This window comes from Scyliorhinus canicula, chromosome 9 (assembly GCF_902713615.1).
Source record: "Scyliorhinus canicula chromosome 9, sScyCan1.1, whole genome shotgun sequence".
NCBI classification, from domain to species: domain Eukaryota; kingdom Metazoa; phylum Chordata; class Chondrichthyes; order Carcharhiniformes; family Scyliorhinidae; genus Scyliorhinus; species Scyliorhinus canicula.
This window is the reverse complement of record NC_052154.1, coordinates 67,305,237-67,331,848: the sequence shown is the minus strand read 5'-3', so window position 1 is coordinate 67,331,848 and position 26,612 is coordinate 67,305,237. Positions and strand designations below refer to the sequence as shown.

Below are 26,612 nucleotides of genomic sequence, written 5' to 3'. Positions count from 1 at the left end.
TGTCTGGGCGGGAAAATCCCCGCGGGTGAAGAAGGCGATGTTGGAGAGGAACCGCAGCGAGGGAGGGCTGGCTTTGCCGAGTCTGATTAATTATTACTGGGCGGCCAACATCGCTATGATAAGGAAGTGGATGGTGGGTATGGGGTCTATCTGGGAGCGGGTGGAGGCGGCTTCATGCAGGGGCTCCAGCTTGGCAGCCCTGGTCACGGCTCCTCTACCGCTGCCGCCGGCCAAGTACTCCACCAGCCCGGTAGTGGTGGCGACCCTGCGGATATGGGGCCAGTGGAGGAGGCATGTAGGGAAGACGGGGGCGTCGGTTTGGGCGCCAATCTGCGACAACCATCGGTTTGCCCCCGGGAGTATGGATGGGGGGTTTCGAGTATGGCAGCGGGCGGGGGTGGGAAGGGTGGGCGATATGTTCCTGGAAGGGAGCTTTGCGAGTTTGAGGAGCTTGGAGGAGAAATTTGGGCTGGTAAGGGGAAATTATTTTAGGTACCTACAGTTGCGGGACTTTGTTCGTAGACAGGTCCCATCTTTCCCACGCCTCCCGCCAATGGGGATCCAAGACAGAATAGTCTCTAGGGGGAGGAAGGGGAGGGTAGAGTCTCGGGTATTTATAAGATGCTCATGAGGGAGGAAGGGTCCCAGACGGAGGAACTGAAACTTAAATGGGAGGAGGAGCTAGGCGGGGAAATGGAGGACGGGCTGTGGGCAGAGGCCCTGAGTAGGGTAAATTCGACCGCGACATGTGCCAGGCTCGGGCTGATTCAATTTAAGGTCGTTCACCGGGCCCATATGACGGTGGCTCGGATGAGCAAATTCTTTGGGATAGAGGACAAATGTGCTAGGTGCGCAGGAGGACCAGCGAACCACGTTCACATGTTTTGGGTATGCCCTAAGCTTAGGGGGTACTGGGAGGGATTTGCGGGTGTCATGTCCCGGGTGCTAAAAACAAGGGTGGCGATAGGTCCAGGGGTGGCAATTTTTGGGGTTTCAGAAGACCCGGGAGTCCAGGGGGAGAAAGAGGCCGATGTTTTGGCCTTTGCTTCCCTGATAGCCCGGCGACGAATACTATTGGCGTGGAGGGACTCAAAGCCCCTGAAGACTGAGTTGTGGCTTGCGGACATGTCGAGTTTCCTGGGTATGGAAAAAATTAAGTTCGCCTTGAGGGGATCTGTACAGGGGTTCACCCGGAGGTGGCAACCATTTATTGACTTCTTTGCGGGAGAGTGAGCGTCAGCAGGGAGGGGGAGGGGGGGGGGGGGGGGGGGGGGGGGAGGGGGAGTAGAGTAGGAGGGATAAAATGGCGGGTAGTGCCGGTGGGAGAGGAGCGGGCTTGTGCAGTATATTGCGATGGAAGTATTGAAAGTACATGGATGTTTGCACATTTTTGCCTTTTTTGCTTTCTTTCTGTTGATGTCTAACTGTTTACAAAGCCAAAAACTACCTCAATAAAATTGTTTATTAAAAAAAAAAGAAGAAAGGGAGGCAGAAGATGGGAAATTATTGGCCGGTTAGTCTGACTCCGGTCATTGGTAAGATTTTAGACTCCGTTATTAAGATGAGATCACGGGAAGGAGGACTTCCGGGCTGCGAGCAGAGTGGTCGCACGGAAAGGGGCTCCCGCAGGGTGACGAGGTCGGGGTCTGTATCTCGGTAGCGGGGAGAGCAGAGCAGGCAGGGCAGGGAAGGGCAGGGAAGGGCAGGGAAGGGAACCCCCCCCCCCAACGAAACTACCGGCAGAGGATCCTCAGCGGCGGAGCGGTCCGGTGGCGGCAGTGGCATGTCGTCCCCCCCCCCCCCAGCGGCACCAGAGCGCAGGCCAGGAGCGGCAGCAGCCCGGTCTGAAGCGGGGCCCAACCTACGGAAAGGAGGGCACGGAGGAGCGACCAGCGAGCTAACCCCCCCCCGGAGAGCGATGAGCGACGATCCTGACGAAGCAGCGGGGACCGCCCCAACCATCCCCCCCCCCCCCCCCCACCGGCAGCGACCAGCATGAGGCAGGAACAAAGAGACTCTGAACCGGAAGCCTCTCTCTCTCTCTCTCTACCCTGGGTGTGTGAGGGGAAAGGAAGAAAAAAAAAGAACTGTTACAAAAACAAAACCCAAAAGAAAACTGTTAAAGAGAGGGGAGGGGGAAATATATATATATATATATTTTTAATTTTTCTCTCTTTTTGCGCTCTCTTTTCCCACCCAAAACAAGCCCACCTGAGAGTAGTATAAAAGGGGAAAAATAAAGTAGCAAAGGAAAGGAGGGAGATGGGAAGAGACAAAAAATAAAAATAGGGAGCGGAAAAGGGGGGAAAAGAAAAACAAGGGGAGAAGAAAAGAAGAAAGGGAAGGGGGAGGAGAAAATACCAGGAGAGAGCCAGAGCAGAGGGAGAGGGGGCACCAGAAGCAGACGGGGCAAGGGCGAGCCAGCTCAGGCGAGCGAATCAGCCCACGAAGCAGAGGAACGGAAGTATCGCCGCATCGAAAAGAGCTGGACCGACAGGTGCCCTCTCCCCTGGGGCCAGGGAGGAGCGGGAACTGGAAGGCAGCTGAGGAGCATCTGCAGGTACACAAGCAGAGGTGAAGGCAGAAATAGAGGCCGCAGTGCAGGCAGCAGTGGCCAGGGCCATGTCGGGGGTGCAGCAGGCCCTGACCAGACTACAGGAGAAATTGGATGCCCAAGGAGAGAAATTAGAAGCCCAGGAAGCGACCACTAAGGAGCTGGAGAAAGCAGCGACTGACGTGAGCGACCGGGTCACGGCCCTGGAGAGGGAGGTGGCGAGACTGGGCACAACACAGGGGAGCCTGAAGGGCAGAGTAGACGACCAGGAAAACCGCTTGAGAAGGAAAAATGTAAGGATAGTGGGCCTACCAGAGGGGATCGAGGGTAGAAATCCTACAGCATGCGTGGCTGAGATGCTGGGCAACTTAGTGGGGAGGGAAACTTTCCACAACCCACTGGAAATGGACAGAGCACATCGGGAACAACCGAGGGCAGTCATAGCTAAACTGCACCGGTACCAGGATAGGGAGACAATCCTGCGCTGGGCCAGGAAAAATAGAGCTTGCAAATGGGAAGGGCACGCCATTCGAATCTATGAGGATCTTGGGGCAGATATAACTAGGAGACGGGCTGAGTTCAATAGAGCGAAAGCAGCTCTCCACAGGAGCAGAGTGCGTTTTGGTATGCTGTGTGGTGAGATAACCACTGTAGTTATGTGTACTGCAGTAGGGGGATGTATGCCTGTACCTGTAATACAGGTTCCTCCGGTAAGCCCCTGCCGGCTAGCTCCGCCCACAGGGAGCTTATGTATAAATGTATGAGAGCTGCTCAGACCCTTAGTCTACTGTTGCAGATGGAGGGACAACATCGTACAACATTAAAGCCTCTATTGAACCAGTCTCTCGGCTTTGAGTATAATTGTTAGCGCTACATGCTGTACCCAGCGAAACTCTGGGTCACATACCGAAACAGGGAATATTTCTTTACAGCCCCCGCTGAGGCAAATATGTTCGTCGAGGAACATGGGCTGGAAAACAACCAGCGAGGGTAGGGACGAGGGGCCCCTGGCACGCCGACGGGGGATGGGGAGGGGCGAGGCAATGCCAGGCCACCCTGCCCCGGCAAGAACACCCAGAACAAAGAACAAACCACTGCCCGAGGGCCCGCTCTAGGCCCCAGCACGAGGGAACGAGAGCAATGGAGAAGGGAGAGCAGGCAAGAGGGGTGCAGGGTAGGATGGGGGAAGAGTGGGCAGAAAATCGTAGAGGCCAGGCAGGGAGAAGCGAGACAATAACCCCCGAGAGGGGGGCCACCGTACTAGCAGGAAAGCTAGCGACGGGGGCACGCTCAAAGCAGGGCTGCAGCGCACCCCCAACAGGGGTGAAGGCGCCAGGCAGGGGACGGGGGGGAACACCCGTCAAAGTCAGGAGAGCAAACGGGGACAGGAACAGGGGAAAGAGGGGCACACGGGGGAGGAGGGAAAAGGGAGAGACCGGGGGCAGGGGGTACACAGGGAGCAAGAGACCGGGGGGGGGGGGGGGGGGGGGGGGGGGGATTGCAGGGTAGGAGGGACAAAAGAGGCTAGAAAAGGAGCAGGGCTACAAAGTGCCACAACCAAGGGCTCGAAACAAGGAACCGTTGCAAGCACCCACCCAGTACGGTCCCTGGGCGAAGGGAGACCCCAGAGTGCAGGGGACTAACCGCGTGACAGACACACAGTGAACGGCCATGACGGGTGCCCCCGGGACAAGGGAAAACCCCGGAGGGCAGAGACCCGACCGCATGGGGAGAGCAGCGACAGCGGCCATCCTGGACGGCCCCCTAACAAAGGGAAACCCCGGAGGACAGGGGCGCATCCACCAGATAAGTATGGTTAATCCCACAGGAGCGAGGGGGCAGAAGCCCCCCACCAGGATAGTCACCTGGAACGCAAGAGGACTCAACGGCCCAGTGAAGAGATCCAGAGTCCTCACCCACCTCAGAAATATGAGGGCCGACATAGTCTTCCTCCAAGAGATACACCTAAGGGAGCAGGACCGACTGCGGGTAAGAAAGGGCTGGGTGGACACACCTACCATTCCTGTTATGGGACAAGGGCCAGGGGGGTGGCGATATTGATTGGCAAGAGGACGATGTTTAGGGCGACAAAGACGGTTACAGATCCGGGGGGGGGGGGGGGGGGGGGGGGTCGGTACGTCATGGTCAGCGGAGCCATGGATGGGGCACCGGTAGTTCTAGTCAACGTGTACGCGCCCAACTTGGACGACACAAGTTTCATCAAAAAGGCCATGGCAGAAATTCCGGACATAGCGACGCATCGACTAATCATGGGGGGGGACTTCAACTGTGTACAGGATCCAAAGATAGACAGATCAAACCCCAAAACGGGGAAAACCTCAAGCATGGCAAGGGAACTTAGTCACTTTATGGAGCAGATGAGAGCAGTGAACCCCGGAGGTTCGCCCACCCGGGGGAGAAGGAATTCTCCTTCTTCTCCCCAGTACACAACGTATACACCAGAATTGACTTCTTTGTGGTGGGGAAAACGGTGCTTCCAGGGATAGACAAAGTGGAATACTCCGCAATTGTGGTATCAGGCTACGCTCCACATTACATGGACGTGCGGCTAGAGACGGGAAGGGTCCAGCGCCCCACATGGAGGTTGGACGGTGCCTTACTAGCTGACAAGGCCTTCAGCGAAAGGATAGTACGGGCCATAGCAGAGTACACGGAGAACAACCAAAACGGGGAGGTCTCACCCTCCATGTTCTGGGAAGCGCTAAAGACCATACTAAGAGGGGAAATCATCGCCTTCAAAGCGCAAAGAGATAGGGAGGAAAGAGTGGCTAGGCAGCAGCTGACAGACTCCATACTGGAGGCAGACCGTAAATACTCCGAGGCCCCGACCGTAGAGCTCCTGAGGAAAGAATTACAAAGGAACTTTGACCTGCTCACCACCAGGAAAGCAGTGCGCCAACTCCGCCAGGCCCGCAGGACCCTGTACGAGCACGGAGACAAAGCCAGCCGCCTGTTGGCACACCAGCTGAGAAAGCAGGCAGCCACCAGAGAAATTGCGCAAATCAGGGGTACTGGAGGCACGTTGGAAACAGAACCAGAGAACATTAACAAAACCTTCAAGGCCTTCTACCAAGAGCTGTACACCTCAGAGCCCCCAAGGGGGGAGGCTGGGATGAAACGGTTCCTTGATGGACTGGACATTCCAGTCGTGGGGGAGGGCAGAAAACGGGGCCTCGAAGCACCAGCACTGGGAGAGATTATGGACAGCATTAGCTCCATGCAGACGGGGAAGGCGCCGGGACCGGACGGATTCCCGGCGGACTTCTACAAAGAATTTGCGACAGCGATGGCCCCGCACCTGTGGGAGATGTTCACAGACTCGCTAGCTAGGGGCACACTGCCACCCACGTTAGCACAGGCCCCTATCTCGCTGATACCTAAGAAAGACAAAGACCCAACGGAATGTGGGTCATACATACCCATCTCACTGTTGAATGCAGACGCCAAAATACTGGCCAAAAGGCTAGACGACTGTGTACCTGAGGTGGTCACAGAGGACCAGACGGGCTTCATCAAAGGTAGACAGCTTACCTCGAACATCAGGCGCCTGCTGAACGTGATAATGACCCTCTCCGGGGAGAGAACACAAGAGGTGATCGTCTCCCTGGACCCAGAAAAGGCCTTCGACAGAGTCGAATGGAAATACCTCATAGAGGTACTGGAGCGGTTCGGGCTTGGAACAGGGTTCAGCTCTTGGGTAAAGCTCCTATACAACGCTCCCATGGCGAGTGTACGGACCAACAATACCAACTCCCAATACTTCCAGCTGCACAGGGGCACCAGACAAGGATGCCCACTGTCCCCGCTGCTGTTCGCCCTAGCGATCGAACCGCTAGCTATCACGCTCAGGGCAGCAAAAAGTTGGAGGGGGATCCGAAGGGAGGCAGAGAGCACAGAGTCTCACTCTATGCAGATGACCTACTCCTCTACGTCTCGGATCCACAGAGCAGCATGGATGGAATCATTGCGCTCCTGAAAGAGTTTGGAGCCTTCTCGGGCTACAAACTCAACATGAGCAAAAGCGAGATCTTCCCAGTGCACCCGCAAGGAGGGGGGCAGCACTAAAGAGGCTGCTGTTTAAACAAGCCCGACACAAATTCCGCTATCTGGGGATCCAAATAGCCCATGACTGGAAAGGGATCCACAAATGGAACCTCACAGTCTGACGGAGGAAGTAAAAAAGGACCTGCAACGATGGAACACACGCCCACTCTCCCTCGCGGGGAGAGTCCAGACGATCAAAATGAATGTACTGCCCAGGTTCCTCTTCCTGTTTAGATCCATCCCGATCTACATCCCCAAGGCCTTTTTCAAAGCGCTGGACAAACTAATCATGGCGTTCATATGGGGGGGTAAAAATGCGAGGATCCCAAAGAAGGTCCTACAAAAAACTAAATCCAGGGGGGGGCTAGCCCTCCCAAACCTACAATTCTACCACTGGGCGGCAACAGCCGAGCGAGTAAGGGGATGGATCCAGGAGCCAGAGGCCGAGTGGGTGTCAGCAGCACCACCCAGAGCTCCAGACTGGCTGTCCGACCTCTCGGAATCTCTCCAAATGGAGAAAATCAAAATCACCATCCGAGGGTCAGACGACGGCTTCCACAGAACGTGGGAGCCATTCACACAACTGTTCCGGGACCAGTTTGTGGCCAATAAACAAGAGGAAGAATAGCCGGGTGGCCAAGAATCAGGGGAAAATGGTCGGGAATCGGGGGAAGGTAGCCGGGGCATGGAGGGGAGAGATGGACTGGGGGGGGGCTAAACCGGAGGAGGGAGGGGCGAACCACGGTGGGGGGAAGACAGCTAAACCTGGAGAGAGGGAGGCGAACCGTGGAGGGGGGGGGGGGGAACGGGAGAGGAGGGCCGGCGGGGGCAGGGAAGCGGGAGCCGGAGGGCCGGCACGGGATGCCAAAACGTGCATGACACCTCTAGGAGCGGGGAACGAGGAAAATGGAGATGGAGGACGGGAGGAGCGGCAGAAGCGGGGGCGAGTGTGGGACGACAGCGAGACCCGTCCGGGAGGGGTGGACGACAACAACACAGCACAGCCAAATATCGCACACTGTGATTGTCCCCCCGCTCCCCACCCCACCCCCACCCCCCCCCCCCCCGCAGGCAGACGCCTACTTACGTGATGTGGGTAACTTTGCCAGATGTACAGTGCTGCCGCTGTTGAGCTGGTGCACAATACCCCACCAGTTATTCTATTTCATATTTTATTATATTTTTTTTATGTTGGGGTGTGCCCTTCTCCTCTAAATATGTGTGTGTGTGTATATATATATATATATGTTTCTTATTTTGTGTACATAACGGTAATTATACCTTGTTCAAAAACCCAATAACAACATTTATTAAAACAAACTTCAGCAGCAACCCGGGGGGGGGGGGGGGGGGGGGGGGGCTACGGATCCGTTATGGGGGTTTGTTCTCATGGTTTTATGCTTATTTCTTTTTCTTGTTAATTTATTGTTTTTGTATTGGAGAGGAGGGGTTACTGTTTTTCTCTGTTGTGATAAAATTTGTTGTTGAAAACTTGAATAAAAATTTACTTTAAAAAAAAAGATGAGATCACGGAGTACTTGGAAGTGCGTGGTAAAATAGGACTGAGTCAGCACGGCTTTGTCAAAGGGAGGTCATGTCTGACAAATCTGTTAGAGTTCTTTGAAGAGGTAACAAGGAAGTTAAGAGAAAGGAGAACCAGTGAACGTGATTTATTTAGATTTCCAGAAGGCCTTTGACAAGGTATCACATAGGAGACTGTTAAGTAAGTTAAGAGCCCATGGTGTTAAGGATACGATCCTGGCATGGATAGAGGATTGGCTGACTGGCAGAAAGTGGGGATAAAGGAGTCTTTTTCAGGATGGCAGCCGGTGACTAGTTGTGTGCCTCAGGGGTCTGCTGGGACCACAACTTTTCACAATATAAATTAACGATCTGGAAGAAGGAACTGAAGGCACGGTTGCTAAGTTTGCAGATGATACAAAGATCTATAGAGGGACAGGTAGTATTGAGGAAGCAAGGGGTCTGCAGAAGGATTTGGTCAGGCTGGGAGAGTGGGCAATGGAATGGCAAATGAAGTACAATGCGGAAAAGTGTGAGGTTATGCACTTTGGAAGGAGGAATTTAGGCATAGACTATTTTTTAAATGGGGAAATCCTTAGGAAATCAGAAGCACAAAGGGACTTGGGAGTTTTGTTCATGATTCTCTTAAGGTTAATGTGCAGTATAATGTTAGAATTCATGTCAAGAGGGCTAGAATACAAGACCAGGGATGTATTTCTGAGCCTGTCTAAGGCTCTGGTTAAACCCCATTTGGAGTATTGTGAGTAGTTTTGGACCCCGTAGGGTCCAGAGGAAGTTCACAAAACTGATCCTTGGAATGAATAGCTTGTCATATAAGCAACGGTTGAGGACTCTGGTTCTGTACTTGATGGAGTTTTGAAGGATGAGGGGATCTTATGATGGAGTTTCGAAGGATGAGGGGATCTTATTGAAACTTAACAGGATATTGTGAAGCATGGACAGAGTGGACATAGAGAGGATATTTCCACTGGTAGGAAAAACTAGAACCAGAGGACACCATCTCAGACTAAAGGTACGATCCTTTAAAACAGAGATGAGGAGGAATTTCTTCAGTCAGAGAGTGGCGAATCTGTGGAACTCTTTGCCGCAGAAGGCTGTGGAGGCCAAATCACAGTATCTTTAAGACCGAGATAGATCGGTTCTTGATTAATAAGGGGAGTGGGAGAAGGCAGGAGAATGGGGATGAGAAAAATATCAGCCATGATTGAAAGACGGAGAAGACTCGATAGGGCCAGTGGCCTAATTCTGCTCCTATGTCATATGTATCACATCAGCCAGTGACTGCTCCATCTCCCTCTGGGACTGGGTCACTTCCCTCTAAGTTTGTGCCACGTTGGCCAGTGCTTGGGCAATGCTGCTGACTCTCTCAGCCATGGCCTGCTGTGAGTGGGCCACACTCAGGAGAGCCGCTGCAATGTCCAGGTGGCTCGGGCACACGACTGCCTGTGAGAGGGACAGCCCTGCCTGGGTCTCTGCCCCCTGCACAGATTGCCCCAGGCCTTGGACATGCTGATCCATAGTCGAAACCCTTGCCCTCCAAGGCCTCAACCATGGACGTCGCCCGTGCAGTGTTGGCCTGAGTGGCACACATGGCTAGTACTGCCTCCTGCTCCTGAATGCAGTTGGACTCCTCCATCTGCACCTGCAGGTGCTGGATGCTCGTCAACAACCCCTCATGTCGTCCCGGCTTCTGCGAATGCATCGCCACAGTTTATGGGACTGTCTGTTCCAGAAACCCGTCTGGATGGCAGCTAGTCCCTGGGATCAACCCTCCCTCCAACCGTCCGCTCCCTCGGGAGTTCCTACCGCCACCTGCTGTACTGGAGCATGTGTGTGATGTGCACCAGATAGTGCCCAAGAGCCTCTTCACTAACTTGCCCAACCAAGGTGAGTGTCTCTGGTACGGTAGAGGGTGTTGGCGGAATCAGTGTTATGATCGGTCTCTGGGGTATTCTGGGTCTTAGATTGATGGCTTGAGTCCGTGTCGACGTCCTCATCGCTGGTTGGCACCTGGGGCTCTGGCTGGGGTCAGGAGACACCAGAAGGGCCGCCCATCGCCAGCAGCTCCTACAAGCCAAATACAAAACACATGATTAGGCGGGGGGGGGGGGGGTTCATTGACACGTGTCAAAGGAACCACAACTCCGTTCACCACCCCAGCAACAGCCCTTTCCTCGGAATTGCCGATCACACCCAGTGCCCTCTGCTCTGCTGCGGTGAAGCGGTCCCCCTCCAATCTCTTCCCACTTCTGGCGGTATGGGCATCCTTCTGTAGGGGGGGGGTTCGAAACAGAAAATGAACAGTGTTAGATAGACCGATACATGCAGCCCAGGGGGTAGGTAGCTGGTGGCTTCAGTGGCAGGCCACACATCCATGGTGACCAATATGGGTGCCAGCATATGGTGCAGGGTGGGGGTTCAGATGCCCTCCAGGTGGTTGGGGGGAGGGGCACCGAGGCTACAGGTGTGGACCAAGGGCACAGTGATCCTGGCCACCCTGAGGTTTCCTACGGCACTGCTGGCCAGTCCGGATGCTTTTGCTGATGGCACTTACATCCGTTGCCACCTGCACCCAGGCATCACAGCAGCAGCTGGCAGCCTCCTTCCCAGGCACAGGGTTGCCCATTTCTTCTCCACAGTGTCTAGCCGGGACTCGAGCTCGGTGTCTGTAAAATCGGGTGCCACTCTCCTTGCTGCCATCTTGGTGGCTGGGATTGTGTCTGTGGGGAGTGAAGTGTATATATGTGGCTGCAGCTTGTTGGCCTATTGACTATCAATTGGGAATCCAGCGAATCCACCACCGTTTCCCATTGGAATTGATCATGTTCCACATGGCGCCGGTGCTAGCCCCTGAACAGTCACTGTATCAGTGCAGGTGCGCGCCAGTTTTGTTAACATAAAAATCCACTAATCCTGCCCCGGTGTCAACACCACTAAGTGTGTTTTCAGCTTGGGGAGATGAGGTCGTTGCTAGGTGGAGCTCAGAAAGGCAGTAGGCCGAATTCTCCGTTTCTGCGACAGAGTATTGTCGCCAAGGGAGAATCAGTGGACATCTAAAACAGGAAAATTGGCGCCGCACCTGCACTGATTCCACTACCAGTGAAGGGCTAACACTGGTGTTGTGTGGAACACCAGTGAATCCCATGCAAAATGGTGCATAGCTCGCCGAGACCGTGATGGACACTCACAGGGCTGACAATCTGCAGCTGCGCTTAAACAGTACAACCCGCATACACACACACACACTGATCGGGGCCAAAAAGATGGGACAGATTGTGCTGGAGCACCCATTTAGCTGATGGGTTGGCTGGGGCCAGAGGGCACTCAGGGATTGCCCCGGGGGGTCACCTATACAACCCAGGACACCATGTTTAATGCAGGCCGTCAGTGGCTTGCGCAGCTGCATGGCTGACCTGCCGGCCGCCATAATGGTGCTGCATACCCATCCACCCCAAGCCCACAGCCCACCTCCTGGCCGCCCCCAACTACTCCCCCTGGCCCTGGCAGAAACCCTATGTCAATCCTGGAGCATTCTTTCTGCTAAGTTTTACCATAAACTAAAATATTGAGGTTTCAGTCAAGTATCCTCGCCACTTAACAACAAAGTTACAGCTGAGGGGTGTTGCGCAATTAAATGGACAGAATTGTCCTTGCACATAGTCAAAGGAAATTATCCAGCACAAATGGGAAGAACTTGGCTGGAAAAAAAACAGATGAAATTGGGTGGAGATAAATCTCATGACAGATTCCAAATCAGTCGTATCCAAAATATTGAAGAAACATGCCATTGTCTTCAACAGTGAGCTATGAAGCATGAAGGATGTCACAAGACAGCTGAAGATCAAGGAAGAATGTCAGGCAAGGTGCTTAAAGGGTAGATCAGTACTGTACACACTCAGGCCTAAAGTAGAGGCAGAAATAGAACAGCTAGTCCGAACGAGAGTAATTGGACCCAGTAATTGATCTATACCAATTAATTGGGCTATACTGATTGTACCCATGATGAAAAGATGGATCTGCAAGCATTAGTGGCAATTTTAAAGTCACTATTAATCCTGTACCGTGCACAGCAGTACCCACTATCCCTATTCGCTGGTTTGGCTGGCGGCCAACCCTTCAGTAAAATTGACCTCTGTCAAGCATATCTTTAAATGTATGTGGATTGGATTCACAACAGTTCTTGATGTTTGTGGCACATAAAAGGTAATTTTAACACAGAAGATTACCTTTGGCATCACTTCAGCACCAGTGTGTGTGAGACCTGGGAGATGTTACAAAATTAAATCGAAGATGTAGTGGACAGTTTAGGGGTTAACAGCCGGAGTCTAAAACTGCTTGCACTGAGTCACCCACACTGGCCTGAGTTACATGGTCATATTTAGACTTAAACTCGTTAACGGGAGTCGGTAGGATATCCCCGTTCAGCCAGAGTGATTCACCCAAGATACATTGGCCTCCACGGCACTCATCTGACCGGCCATTAGCCCATTATGGAGTCTGATGGCCTCTTCTGTCCATAAATTGAAGGGTAGTTGTGTATACGGGAGGGGTAATCAAAACCCTAGATAGCAATGTTGAGTTCTGGACACATCGGGTCAGAATCAACTTCGAGGGATTGGGCAGAGCTTAGAGAGATAAAATAATCCTGTTCGAACAGGTGGAAGCAGAGTTATTTGGAAACTGATCGAGGGAGGCCATGAAGAAACTGCCACAGAGACAGGCTTTCGAAAAGGGTCTGAAGGAGATTCACTAACAGCAGGAATATATTCTGGGAATGTAAGTATCATTTTTGCCTGCCTGTGTAAGTGGAACATAGCTCTTTAATGGGAAATCGTGTGTTAGGGTTAAGAGATACATACAAGCTGTTCTTGTTAGGTTCAAATTTAAATATTGTTTTTCTTTTGTTATAATAAAGTTTCGTTTGTAAAAATAACCAAGCCCAATTTCTCATGCAATCACTCCAGGAAAGAATCGATCTTTCCGCACAGTCTAAAAATAAAATATATTTCTGGTCCAGTATCTTCGCTACTGTTGGGACCTGGTCTAGCATCTGTTACATCAGCATTTTTCCAATGAGCTATGGACCAAATCTTAAGAAGATTAGACTGAGTCCAGTGTTACCTGGAATGACATCTTGGTTATTGGGAAGAATGAGGAAGAACACCTCTACAACCTAGATGCCACACTCTAGTGTTTCGAAGATTATGGATTAAGAGTGCGAAAAGACAAATGTGAATTTCTCTAATCTTCAAATGAATACCTGGGTCATGTCATTGGCACCAAGAAACTGAATAAATCACCTTTGAAAGTCAAAGCCATTACCATGGCACCGCACCTCAAAAAGTCAACAAACTTCAATCTTTCTTAGGCTTACTAAATTACTACAAAGGTTTGCCCCTAATCTGGCGACTATTCTAAAACCCTTGCACAATCTACTGTGTCAAAAAATGGGAGAAACAATGTGAGAGCATTCATTCAAGCCAATGGGGCTACTCAGGTCCGAAGTCCTGACACATCTTGATCCAAATTTACCCCTGCAACTGGCATGTGATGCATCAACTTATGGGGTTGTGGCAAGATGCTTAAAGGCTAAATCAGTGCCATACACACTCAGACCCATGGTAGAGGCAGAAATAGAACATCTGGTCAGAATGGGAATCATTGAACACAGATAATTGGGCTATGCCGATTAATGCCCCCACATAAAGAAAAGCCGATAGTCTTTACATAGAGGACCTTGCATAAAACCAAAAGCAATTTTGGGTAGATAAAGAAAGAAGCTCAGGAATCATTTTTGGAATAAAACGGTTCTACCAATTCCTGTACAAGAGTGAATTCACTTTACCGATGGACCATCGTCCATTAACAACTAGTATTGGACCTCATATGGGGATTCTATCACTGGCAGTGAGCAGAATCCGGAGGTGGGCATTGCTCTTGTCAGCACACACATACATGATCAAGTATCGCAGTCAAACCTTTATGGATACGCAGATGGACTCTCCAGTCTACCCTTACCAAATAGTTCATTGATAAGCAGTTTGTGTGGAAACATTTTCTACTTAGAGAAAGTAGATAACACTCCTACTGCAGCATAGGTGAAAAGCAGAAATGATCCAGTACTGTCAGGTTGTGGACATGGTTCTTTGAAGCAAAAGTTCAGGAGCAAACCCAGAATTATAGCTATATTCCACCCAAAGACTGGAGTTATCCTTACAGGCAGTTTTTCTCCTCTAGGGAATGAGAGTCAACATTCCACCACTATTAATAAAATGTACACTAAACCAATTACACAAATGCCAATGTCGTATTGTAAGGATGGAGGAGATAGCCAGGAGCTATTTTTGCTGGCTGGGGCTATATGCCAAATTCAAGAAGGCAAGATATGGAACCAGTTTCCATTAGTCTCACTGCACCCTTGGGAATGGCAAGAAGAGACCTGCCAATGGTTGATTTTGCTGGACCATTTGAAGGGCGCATGTTTCTCATTCTAGTCGATGCTTACTCAAAATGCCCTGAAGTTGCCATCATTAATTCAATGTCATCGGAGAAAACAATTGAGAGATTGTGTGAAATGTTCAGATTCCATTACCCTGAACAACAGATGAGTCATAATAGACCACAGTTCCTATCTCAAAGAGTTCATAAACTACTTGAAGGAAAAGGGAATTCAACACATCCGGTCTGCTCCTTATCACCCTGCCACGAATGGGCTGGCAGAATGTTTTGTACAGATGATTAAACATTTGTTTAAGGTAACCAGAGAACAAGGTTCATTATCTAATTGTTTGAGTCAATTCCTGCTCACGTACAGGGATATACTGCTCACTGAACAACCCAAGTTTCTCCGACGTTGCTAATGGTTAAATGTCAACTAGACACAGCATTAGATTTTCTAAAACTACCCAAGAAAAAATTAATTTTTGAGAAAAAAGTAGCAGGATCAGGTCATACGGCAGAAGAACAAGGTGAAAAATCGTTTCACCAGGGGTTCTGAAATTTTTGCAAGAAATTTCACTACAGGTGAAAAATGGATTGATGCCACCGTCTTCACACACACAGGACTGGTCTCCTGCACCGTACAAACCCGAGACAATGTCATATGCAGAAGGCATTAACCTTTTGGTGACAAGAACCAATCCGCCAGAGGGAGGATCAACAGAGTCCAAATCTAGCTGTGCTAGAGATGACATGGACCTTCCTGAGAATCTGACACTACCCAAACCAACTGGGGAAAACAGCACCTCAGTTGCGAATTAAACACGGAGTTACCCACATCACTATGTCGACTCCAGTTAAGATAACCACTGACGACACTCACACCAAGCCAAAGACACTGGAGGTTGCAGCAAGTGCTAAAACACAGACACCTGAGGTTTGACAACAGACACACAGGACGACCTTGGAAAATTTGACGTCTTGTCTGCTCTTATGTGATTGATTTTTCATGTTGCTAATCGATTGTTCATGTTATACTGTTTATTGTGTCAGGGACCTTTGATTTAAAAAGGGAGAAAATATTGTGTATTCATAGTGTTTCCTCAGAAGCAGCCTTGTAAATGAACAGGGTCACTTTAAGAAAATTATTGTGTGGACAAATGGGCAGTTTAACATCGCAGCCTGTAGTGTTGACATCTTCTAAGTAAAGCTCTACCATTTGGTTGTAACTCCAGCGCCTGCAGACTCCATCTTGAATCCACCACAGCATGTTCCACATACAAATTATCTATAATTAAATATAATTAAATAAAGTTTTCTGAAACTAAGAAATTCCGATGGCGCCAACACGTATTTTACTGTTTAAAATCAGAAATAAAAATGAAACACTGTAAATAGACAGCAGACCAATCATCAGAAAATAAAAATGAGTAATAAAAACAGAAAATTCTGGAAATACTAAACAGGTACAGTCAATATGAATGAAGCAAGAAGCATAGTTATTTTTCAGGTCAATGGCCTGAGCTGAAATTTTGGTCTGGATTATGCGCTTCCTTGCCGGTGGATTTGAAGGTCCGAGGGTTGTTGGAAAACTCCAGCGGGTGACTGGCCAATCGGTCCACCCCTGCCCTCATATACTTTTACCACTGGTAAGATTGGCACAGGCAGCCTGCCTGCCAGATGGCCAATTGAGGCACTCAAATGGGTAATTAATGACCATTTAATGACCTCACCCAGCTATCATCAGGATCTAACCAGTGGCAGGTGAAGCCTTGTCAAGCATCCAACCCAGCAGCTTTCCCTCCATGGGCTGGTAGTGGGCAGGAGGGATCCAGCTCATTCTCTCCACAGATGCTCACTGGCCTGAATATTTCCAGCATTGCCGGTATTTTGTTAAATACAGATTAATGTTTAGTGAACACCCTTTGTCAATGAGAAGTCTCTAGATGTGAATTTTCCTCTTCTCTACTAAGATACTCTAGATCTGTTGTACATTTCCAGCACATTTCGTTTTTTTCAATACCATAACTTGAATGAATAATGCTCTTAAAATCATAGTTACCATTTTTTATCTGCCTTTACTTCCCCCTCCAGCACCACTGCCATGCTCAGACACTTTGGGCAGGATTCTCCCACCTCCCAGCTACATGCTTCTTGGTGGCAGGAAGCAGCCCACCATTTGGTGGCGGCAGGATTCTCTGATCTTGCCACTGTCAATGAGAATTCCCATTGAAGCCACCCCATGCGGTCAGGAAACCCGCAGCGTAGAGATGCTGGCAGCAGGACCAGAAAATCCCGCCGAAGTGAACAGCCTGAGAATTCCAGCCTCTATCCCAACCAGTAGCTCATTCCTAATTTGCTCCACAAGAGGTTCTGAATTGTTATGGGGAAAATCAACCAAGTCACTAAATATCAGTTGGTTTTTCTTTTCTACTGCACTAAAGTTGTTTACAAAAAACATAGGACTTGCACGGCAATTGCTTCATGTTAGTGATAAACTTATGTAAAGGAAGATTAGGATAAGAAATCCAGTAGAATTTCCTTTCAATTGTCAAATATCGATTATTACTCACCGTTAACCATTTAACCAACTTGTCATGTGACTGCTTTTGGTTCTTGAAGACGTTTAAATTTAGCAACTTAGACACAAATATTTCTGGTGTTATTTCTTCTGTCTTAAAATACAAAAATTAGGGTTTTAAAAGTTGCATCCTAAATTATAATTATTCAATTACTTTATAAGTGTGATGCAGCAGATTGCAGAATAATGCTCACTGACCAGCACATTCACTTTGGTGAAATATAAATGTTTCTTACAATATATGTTTGAAAATATTAATAATATTTCTACAGAATATAAGCATTTAATATTCTCATGGAATACAGCTATGGATATAAAATATCTATTCAACTGAAGCCATACCTATCCACTCTGTCCAGACCATTCACGGTTTTGAACACCTCTATGAAATTTCCCCTCAACCTACTCTTCTCTGGGGAAAACAATCCCAACCTCGTAAATGTACTCCCTCAACCCTGGACGCATTCTCAGAAATCTTTTCTGCACCCTCTCCAATGCCTTCACATCCTTCCTACAGTGTGGTGCTCAGGATTTGACACAATTCTTACATTGAGGATGAACTTGGGTTTTTCAAAGATTCACCATAACTTCCGGGTTTTTGTATTCTATGCCTCTATTTATAAAGCCTAGGACTCTGGTTGCCTTTTTAACCACTTTCTCAACATGCCCTGCCATCTTCATACACCCCCAAGTCCCTCTATTCCTACAGTTATATCCTTTTATATTGCTTTTTCTCTTTCCTGCTAAAATGATTCCTGGCACTTCTCTGCATTAAATTTCATCTGCCACATTCCACCATCCTGTCTTCCTCGGTAAAGACAAGCAAAAAATTATGGGGAGGTGCTGGCGTAGTCGTATTGTCGCTGGACTAGTAAACCAAAGCCCCAGTGTACTGCTCTGGGGACCCAGGTTCATAATCCTGCTACTGCAGTTGGGGAAATTAGAGTTCAATAAAAACCTGGAATTAAAAGTCTAATGATGGCTATGAAACCATTTTTTATGTCATAAAAACCCACCTTTAGGAAAGGAAATCTGTCATCCTTATTTGGTCTGGCCTACATGTGACTCCATAGTAATGTAGTTGACTCTTAACTGCCCCCTCAAGGGCAATTAGGGATGGGTCCCAGGAACAATTGTTTTAAGTGCTTATTTAGTACCTCAGCTATGCCCTCTGCCAACGTGCTTAAATTTCCCTTTTGGTCCCAAATTGAACCACCTCATTTTACTATTTAAAAGCCTTTAAAATACTTTGGATTTCCTTCTATGTTGGTTATCTATCCCTTCTCATACTCTCTATTTGCTGCTCTTATTTCTTGTTTCACTTTCACTCTAAACTTTCGATATATAGCCTATTTCTCACATGTATTATCAACCCGACATTTTCAATCTTTTTCTGCTTCATCCAAGGAGCTCCAGCTTTGTTTCTACTAAATTACCGACCGGGTGGAATATAGATCAATTATACCTGAACTATCTCCTCTTTAAAGGCAGCCCATTGTTCAATTACAGTTCTGCCTGTGAATCTTTGATTCCAATTTATATAGGACAGATCTGTTCTCACCCACATTTAATTATTTTTACTCTAGATTGCTACTTCTTCCGTTCCAAGTTAACCTGAATCTTCTAACACTGTGGTGACTGTTTCCTAAACGTCCCCAACTTATGTTTCATCCACTTGTCTCACTTAATCGGGTGAATCAGATCCAACAGTGCTTCCTTTCTTGTTGGACCGGAAATATAGGCCAGATTCTCCGAGCCGGAATGGCACTCGGCGCGGGGGCGGAAAATGTGGCCTCAGACCCGCGATCGGGTCAGACGCAAGGACGCGATTCTCTGACGACTGGAAAATCGGTAGCAGTCGCGCGGTCAACGGGCGCCGGTCGAGGGCTGTTGAAAGAGGCCCCCGCGGTGATTCTCCGCGGTCGACCGGCCGAGTTCCCACTGGCGTGGTTCACGTATGGTTCCACCTGGCGGGAGCTCGGCATCGTGGCTGCGGTTGCCGTCCTGGTGGGGAGGCGGGGGCAATCTGGGAGGGGGCCTACCTTCATCTGCACCGGCCCACTGTGTGGCTCTGTCGTGTTGCGTGGCGCCAGCGCGACACGGCCAGCAGCCACGCGCATGCGTGGACCCATGGCAAGCAGTGCAGGGCCGCATAAAGCAGCTGGAGCAGCGTGGAGCACTCCAGCGCCGTGCTGGCCCCCTCTAGGCTACAGACTCGCTGGGCCTGGCCCCCTGTGGCTACAGAATCGCTGGCCAAAAGACCCGTTGATGCCGGCATGAAACACTCCAGTGTTTACACCAGCGTCAACACTCGACACGTAGTCGCTTTTTTAAAGAATCCCGGCCATAGTATCTAGAAAACCTACCTGAACATACTTCAGAAATTCTTCGCCATTTACACAGTTACCATCTCACACTATATTAGGATAACAAGTCCCCCATTGTAACTTCTCTTTGCACCTCTCCCTAATTTCCTGACAGATCTGTTCTTCTATATTTTTCCGACTAGTTAGTGACCCTAATGTAAAAGGGACCTTTATGACTTCTGGTGGCGGCCATGGAGTGAAAGGTTGCATATTTGGCAGCTCCCGCTCATGGTGGTCTTTTTGTGGCTTTTATGCCAGATTGTTACAGGAATTTTGTAAAGGTGTAGAAGAAGGAGGGGACCCCCAGTTTATGGAGCTGCGGCCCAGAAACAAATCGGAAAAGGAGGAACCAGAAGGTGGTGGTGAGTGAGGAGCAGATATCGACTGTGGAAATGGCAGATGCTCAGGGTCCGGCCCCGTCAGCTCAGTGGTCGACAGCACAGTTGGTGAGCTTCCAAAACGAGAAGTTAGAGATAGAACAGTACAGCACAGAACAGGTCCCTCGGCCCACAATGTTGTGCCGAGCAATGATCACCCTACTTAACCCCACGTAACCCGTAACCCAACAATCCCCCCATTAACCTTACACTACGGGCAATTTAGCATGGCCAATCCACCTAACCCGCACATCTTTGGACTGTGGGAGGAAACCGGAGCACCCGGAGGAAACCCACGCACACACAGGGAGGACGTGCAGACTCCACACAGACAGCGACCCAGCCGGGAATTGAACCTGGGACCCTGGAGCTGTGAAGCATTGATGCTAACCACCATGCTACCGTGAGGCCCATATTTAAGTTCATCCAACAACGTAAAGAGTGTGTGGAGGACCTGGCCTGGGAGGTGGACTCGATCAAGGCAGTGGTTGACCACGTGGAGACGAGACTGACGACCCAGGGACAGGCGATCCAGAGGCTGGAGGAGCTGCTGGTGGATCGTGAGGAGCAGTCCACCTCGATGGCGGCAGAGATTGGGATGCTGCAAGACCAGCAGAAGTGACTGCTGGAGAAAGTGGAGGACTTAGAGAACCGTTCTCAGAGGCAGAACATTCGGATCGTGGGTCTGCCAAAGGGAAGAGAAGGATCGGATGCTAATGCATATATGGGTAAGATGTTGGAGAAGCTGCTTGGAGAATGTGCGTTCGACAGGCCGTTGGAGGTGAACCGGGCACACAGGGGCTGATGCGCAAGTCCTGGGGGGGGGGGGGGGAGCAGTAGACTTCATGAAAAGAGAATAAACTGATAGGAGAAGGAGGACCTTGAACTTTGACTGCATTTGCGATGTTCGGACATATCTCGGAGGTTCTGTTTGTTTCTTTTTGTTTTTTCAGTTCTGTTTGGGGTTAGGTTAATATTTTTTAAGGGAGATGGGGTGAGCCTTGTGCTCGGACCTTGGGAGGGATATGTTGTTTGTGTTTGCTTCTTGCCTTTGTTTTGACTGTTTGCACTAAGAGCGGGGAGAGGGGAATCATCAGGGGATAGGATGCTAGGTGCCAAGGGCGTGGGCTGCCAGGCTAGCTGGGAGAGCTAGTTCACGGAAGTAAAGTGGGGTAAGAGCTGAAGAATGATGGGGGGGGTGGGGGTGGAGAGTAGACTGCTGACAGGAGGGGACTTTCAAGGTGGAGGAGGAGGCTTGATGACGGTAGTTGCCTGAGGGCAGGCCAAGAGAGGTGTGGGACATGGGCCAAAGACTGGCCTAGGAGATGTTATGGCTGATCGGCAGGGGAGGGAGGCAGGGTGCCCTGCGACCAGGCTCGTCACGTGAAACATTTGTGGACTGAATGGGCCAGTCAAAAGGGCTTGTGTATTCGCACACTTGAGGCAACTGAAGGCGGTCGTGGCTATGTTGCAGGAGTCACATTTGAAGGTGGGGGACCGGATTATGTTGAAGAAGGGATGGGTCGGGCAGGCGTTCCATTCGGGATTGGACATTAAAACAAGGGAAAATAAGTGAAATTGATGCCTGCGATAACATTGGGGGGGGAGCACTCCTAGCTCCTTAAAACAAGTGGAGTGGCGATCCTGGTCAATAAACGGGTGGCATTTGAGGTGGGGAAGAGAGAGGCGGACCCGTGGGGTAGATTCATTATGGTTAGTGGGAAGCTAGAGGTAATAGCCGTGGCATTGGTGAATATATATGCCCCAAACTGGGATGATGTTGGGTTTGTTAGTGTGGTAAACCACAGTTGCACCTCTATTAGAGGATGTATGGTAGGACCTGTACCACAGGTACGTTGGTAGTCCCCGAGTATAAATATGTGTGTCCTCCATGCTGCAGCCATTTCACCAGCTGCTGTGAGAGGCCACACATCTTAGAGCAATGAAGCCTCAATTGTATCCAACTCAAGTCTTTGTGCAATTGATCGTGCATCAATTTATTGCTCTAAGATTTTCAAAAGATGGACCTCCGTATCAAACCGGATCGCCTGCAGCTGGATCCACATTCAAGCGACGCTAAAAAGGACTTTCAACACTGGCTAGCTTGTTTCAAGGCGTACATCAACTCGGCGCCAAGCCCTGTCTCGGAGGCTCAGAAGATACAGATCCTGTACTCAAGGTTGAGCTTCAGCATCTTTCCGCTAATCCAGGACGCGCCAAACTACACCGAAGCCATGGCGCTTCTCAAAGGGAATTACGCTCAGAAGACGAACACGCTCTTCGCCAGGCACATACTCTCCACTTGCTCTCAACTCCCTGGTGAGTCCATAGAAGACTTCTGGCGGGCCCTAATCCCACTCGTCCGGGACTGTGACTGTCAGGCCGTTACGGCCACTGAACATTCAAACCTCCTTATGCGGGATGCATTTGTTACGGGATTGGGTCGGACCTCATACGCCAGCGACTGTTAGAAGGGGCCACGCTTGATCTCGCAGAGCCAAAGAAACTAGCGCTCTCTATGACGGTCGCCTCACGCAACATTCAGGTCTACACCCTCAGCCGCGCGGCCCACCCCTCCTACGCATCGTGGACCCCACAGACGGCCGCCCCAGCGGAGGCCTTACCCAGCCAATACGCCTGCGCCACGCGCCAACCAGCGAACCCCAGGGGTCCCCGATGTTACTTTTGCAGCCAGCAGAAACACCCCCGCCAACGCTGCCCGGCCCACGCTGCCCTTTGTAAGGCTTGCGGCAAGAACGGGCACTTCGCCGCAGTGTGCCAGGCCCGTGCTGTCACCACTATCGCCCCCACCCCTCTCGTTTACGGACAATGGGCGGCACCATCTTCACCTCCCCGGACCACGCGCGGCCAGTGGGCGCCGCCATCTTCTCCCTCTCAGACCACGCACGGCAAGTGGGCGCCGCCATCTTCTCCCCCTCAGACAAAGCGCGGCCAGTGGGCGCCACCATCTTCCCCTTCGAGCAACACGTGCGGCCCATGGGCGCCGCCATCTTGTTCAACCCCCGCCACGTGCGGCCCATGGGTGCCGCCATTTTGTCCTCCTCAAGATCTTCAGGCGCCATCTTGTCTCCCCCACAGCACATGGGCACCGCCAGCGTTCCAGGATCTGTGCCCCCCGGGCTCCCCATCATCCGACACCAGCGACGACCGGCCAGGACTCGCCTCAGTGACCATAGACCAGTCTCGCCCGCACAACCTGGCCACCGCATCGACCAGCGTTAAATTCAACACGTGATCAACAAGGACACGTGACCTCTTGCCTGCTGGACTCCAGGAGCACCGAAAGCTTCACCCACCGGGATACGGTAAAGCGCTGCTCCCTCGCGGTATGCCCCGCCAACCAAAGAATCTCCCTGGCCTCCGGATCCCATTCCGTGGCAATCCGGGGGTACTGTACAGTCACACTCACGGTCTAGGGCGTAGAATTCAGCGGCTTCCGCCTCTACGTCCTCCCTAACCTCTGCGCTGCCTTACTACTCGGCCTGGACTTCCAGTGCAACCTCCAGAGCCTAACCCTGAAATTCGGCGGGCCCCTACCACCCCTCACTGTGTGCGGCCTCGTGACCCTAAAGGTCGATCCGCCCTCCCTCTTCGCAAATCTAACCTCGGATTGCAAACCCGTCGCCACCAGGACCAGACAGTACAGCACCCAGGACAGGACCTTCATCAGGTCCGAGGTCCAGTGGCTGCTTCAGGAAGGCATCATCAAGGCCAGCAAAAGCCCCTGGAGAGCCCAAGTGGTAGTAGTTAAAACTGGGGAGAAACACAGAATGGTCGTGGACTACAGCCAGACCATCAATCGGTGCACGCAGCTCGACGCGCATCCCCTCCCACACATATCTGATATGGTCAATCAGATTGCACAGTACCGGGTCTTCTCAACGGTAGACCTCAAATCCGCCTACCACCAGCTCCCCATTCGTAAATCTGACCGTCCATACACTGCCTTCGAAGCAGACGGACGCCTCTATCACTTCCTCAGGGTTCCCTTCGGCGTCATCAACGGGGTCTCGGTCTTCCAAATGGTCGACCGGTACAGTTTGCGGGCCACCTTTCCGTACCTAGACAACGTCACCATCTGCGGCCATGTCCAGCAGGACCACGACGCCAACCTTGCCAAATTTCTCCACACCGCCACTCTCCTAAACCTCACCTACAACAAGGAGAAATGCGTGTTTAGCACGACCCGCTTAGCCATCCTCGGCTCTGTGGTCCAGAACGGAGTTCTGGGGCCCGATCCCGACCGCATGCGCCCCCTCATGGAGCTCCCCCTCCCGCACTGCCCCAAGGCCCTCAAGCGTTGCCTGGGGTTCTTTTCGTACTACGCTCAGTGGGTCCCAAACTATGCGGCAAGGCACGCCCACTCATACAGTCAACCCGAGGCACAACAGGCCTTCGCCCGTATCAGAGCCGATATCGCCAAGGCCGGGATGCACGCAGTAGGCGAGACACTGCCCTTTCAAGTAGAGAGCGACGCATCAGACGTCGCCCTAGCCGCCATGTTCAATCAGGCCAGCAGACCTGTGGCATTAGTTTCCCGCACCCTTCATGCCTCAGAAATTCGGCACTCATCCGTTGAAAAAGAGGCCCAAGCTATCGTTAAAGCTGTGCGGCATTGGAGGAATTACCTGGCCGGCAGTAGATTCACTCGCCTCACTGACCAACGGTCGGTAGCCTTCATGTTCAATAACACACAGCGGGGCAAGATCAAGAATGATAAGGATCGAGCTCTCTCTACAATTACGAGATTTTGTATCGCCGCGGTAAGCTCAATGAGCCCCCAGACACCCTATCCCGAGGTACATGTGCCAGCGCACAAGTAGACCGACACCAAACCCTGCACGACAGCCTTTGTCCCCGGGAGTCACACGGTTGTACCATTTCATAAAGGCCCGCAATCTGCCATACTCCGTCGAGGACGTACGGACAATCACCAGGGACTGCCAGGTCTGTGCGGACTGCAAGCCGCACTTCTACCGACCAGACCGTGCGCACCTGGTGAAGGCCTCCCGCCCCTTTGAGCGCCTCAGCGTGGATTTCAAAGGGCCCCTCCCCTCCACCGACCGTAACACGTATTTTCTCAGTGTGGTCGATGAGTACTCCAGATTCCCCTTCGCCATCACATGTCCCAATATGTCATCTGCCATCGTCATCAAAGCCCTCAACACGATCTTCGCTCTGTTCGGTTTCCTCGCCTACATCCACAGTGACAGGGGATCCTCCTTCATGAGTGATGAGCTGCGTCAGTTCCTGCTCAGCAGGGGTATCGCCTCCAGCAGAACGACCAGCTACAACCCCCGGGGAAACGGACCGGTAGAGAGGGAGAACGGGACGGTATGGAGGGCCTTCCAACTGGCCCTACGGTTCAGGAACCTCCCGGGCTCATGCTGGCAGGAGGTCCTCCCTGATGCACTACACTCCATTCGGGACTTCCGGTTGCGGCTATGCAGAACTAAGCCGCACGTTCGGCAGCTCCCGCCAGGAACGGACTTTTGGGCTCTTTTTAGGGCCCCCAGCAGTACTTGTTTGACGATTCCCGACGTGGGAAGGAGTCAGCAGCATTTCCCCATCGGTATATGGCCTAGACCAGGAGTGGGGCGAGCAAGATAGTGGTGGCAGCGCCAAAGCAAAAGCGAGAGAAGAAGCACAAGATGGCGACCGGCGGAGACCTAGAGGCATGGAGGCAGTGGGCGCAGGAGCAGCAGGAGACTCTCCAGCGCTGCTTTCGGGAGCTCAAAGCAGAGCTGCTAGAGCCGTTGAAGTTCTTCCATCGACAAGCTGCTGGAGACTCAGACAGCCCAGGGGGTGGCAATCCGGGAGATCCAACAGCAGGCCTCCGAAAGAGAGGATGAGGCCTCAGCCCTCGCGGTAAAGGTGGAGATGCATGAGGCGCTCCATAAAAACTGGCTGGAGCGGTTCGAGGAGATGGAGAACCGGTCGAGGCGGAAACATTTGCGGATACTGGGCCTTCCTGAGGGGCTGGAGGGGTCAGACCTGGGGGCCTACGTGGTCGTCCTGCTGAATTCGCTGATGGGAGCTGGGTCCTTCCAGGGGCCCCTGGAGCTGGAGGGGGCCCACAGAATACTGGCAAGGAGGCCCAAGCCGAATGAGCTGCCACGGGCGGTGCTGGTGCGGTTCCACCGGTTCGCTGACCGGGAGTGTGTGCTCAGGTGGGCCAAGGAGCGGAGTAGCAGGTGGGAGAAAGCGGTGGTACGGATCTACCAGGACTGGAGTGCGGAGGTGGCTAAGCTGAGGGCCGGGTACAACCGGACGAAGGCGGTGCAGCACAGAAAAGGAGTGAAGTTTGGCATGTTGCAGCCGGCGCGTTTGTGGGTCACCTACAAGGACCGACACTTTTACTTCGAGTCCCCGGAAGAGGCGTGGGCCTTTGTGCAGGCCGAGAAGTTGGACTCAAACTGAGGGTTGGGTGTGGGGGTCTGTATGTAAGTGTTAATTTCTGAGGGGGGTTTTCTGTTTAATGCTGGTTCTGTGTCGTTTTCAGGGCTGGTGGGGCACTGGTTTTTTTTGCGTGGGTTCGGTGGATGGGCTCGAGGAGGGGGGTAGACTTGCAGTGTGGGGAGCTGATGGTGGGAAGGGGGCTGGGGCCCCGCGAGGGGATTGGGCCGACAATGGGAGCTGCTTTAGAGGAGGCGGGGTCGGGTAGGTGG

The 26,612-nt window shown here is 51.5% G+C and overlaps 1 protein-coding gene across 4 annotated transcripts in view; it reads right to left on the bottom strand.

The window, feature by feature from the left end:
- Positions 1–26,612, bottom strand: part of LOC119971382 (BTB/POZ domain-containing protein KCTD19-like) — a 179,175-nt gene that overhangs the window by 12,322 nt on the left and 140,241 nt on the right. For 3 of the 4 annotated variants that reach the window (XM_038806837.1, XM_038806839.1, XM_038806841.1), the window contains one exon: positions 17,173–17,274. The exons of the other annotated variant lie outside the window; for it this stretch is intronic. The gene's annotated coding sequence lies outside the window, so the exon portion shown is untranslated. The remainder of the gene's footprint in view (positions 1–17,172; positions 17,275–26,612) is intronic. 4 annotated transcript variants of the gene reach the window in all.